Genomic DNA, 1776 nt, shown 5'->3' on the forward strand with positions numbered 1-1776 from the left:
TTCCACACTTTTGCTCCTTCCGATGGCCATAGCTCTGCCAATTTGTATCCGATCAGGAAAGAAAGTACCATGTAGTTATCAGCGAACCTAAAAGCGACTTTCCTCATTGAAAACATTGCTTTAATATCGTTTTTGAATTTTTCGAATTTTTTCCAAGGGGTTCCCCTACAATATTGTGGGTTTTCCCAATTTCCACACTTTTCCTCCTTCCGATGGCCATAGCTCTGCCAATTTGTATCCGATCAGGAAACAAAGTAGCATTTAGTAATCAGCAAACCCAAAAGCGACTTTCCTCATTCAAAACATTGCTTAAATATCGTTTTTAAATTTTTCGAATTTTTTCCAAGGGGTTCCCCTACAATATTGTGGGTTTTCCCAATTTCCACACTTTTCCTCCTTCCGATGGCCATAGCTCTGCCAATTTGTATCCGATCAAGAAAGAAAGTACCATTTAGTAATCAGCGAACCCAAAAGGGACTTTCCTTATTCAAAACATTGCTTAAATATCGTTTTTAAGTTTTTCGAATTTTTTCCAAGGGGTTCCCCTACAATATTGTGGGTTTTCCCAATTTCCACACTTTTGCTCCTTCCGATGGCCATAGCTCTGCCAATTTGTATCCGATCAGGAAAGAAAGTACCGTTTAGTAATCAGCGAACCCAACAGCGACTTTCCTCATTCAAAACATTGCTTAGTTATCGTTTTTAAATTTTTCGAATTTTTTCCAAGGGGTTCCCCTACAATATTGTGGGTTTTCCCGATTTCCACACTTTTCCTCCTTCCGATGGCCATAGCTCTGCCAATTTGTATCCGATCAGGAAAAAAAGTACCATTTAGTAATCAGCGAACCCAAAAGCAACTTTCCTCATTCAAAACATTGCTTGAATATCGTTTTTGAATTTTTCGAATTTTTTCCAAGGCGTTCCCCTACAATATTGTGGGTTTTCCCAATTTCCACACTTTTCCTCCTTCCGATTGCCATAGCTCTGCCAATTTGTATCCGATCAGGAAAAAAAGTACCGTTTAGTAATCAGCGAACCCAACAGCGACTTTCCTTATTCAAAACATTGCTTAAATATCGTTTTTAAATTTTTCGAATTTTTTCCAAGGGGTTCCCCTACAATATTGTGGGTTTTCCCAATTTCCACACTTTTCCTCCTTCCGATGGCCATAGCTCTGCCAATTTGTACCCGATCAGGAAAGAAAGTACCATGTAGTTATCAGCGAACCTAAAAGCGACTTTCCTCATTCAAAACATTGCTTTAATATTATAGGGGAACCCCTTGGAAAAAATTCGAAAAATTTAAAAACGATATTAAGGCAATGTTTTGAATAAGGAAAGTCGCTGTTGGGTTCGCTGATTACTAAATGGTACTTTTTTTCCTGATCGGATACAAATTGTCAGAGCTATGGCAATCGGAAGGAGGAAAAGTGTGGATATTTGGAAAACCCACAATATTGTAGGGGAACCCCTTGGAAAAAATTTAAAAAATTTAAAAACGATATTTAAGCAATGTTTTGAATAAGGAAAGTCGCTGTTGGGTTCGCTGATTACTAAATGGTACTTTCTTTCCTGATCGGATACAAATTGGCAGAGCTATGGCCATCGGAAGGAGGAAATGTGTGGAAATTGGGAAAACCCACAATATTGTAGGGGAACCCCTTGCTAAAAATTCGAAAAATTCAAAAACGATGTTAAAGCAATGTTTTGAATAAGGAAAGTTGCTTTTGGGTTCGCTGATTACTAAATAGTACTTTCTTTCCTGATCGGATACAAA

This window comes from Drosophila bipectinata, chromosome XL, assembly GCF_030179905.1.
Source record: "Drosophila bipectinata strain 14024-0381.07 chromosome XL, DbipHiC1v2, whole genome shotgun sequence".
NCBI lineage: Eukaryota > Metazoa > Arthropoda > Insecta > Diptera > Drosophilidae > Drosophila > Drosophila bipectinata.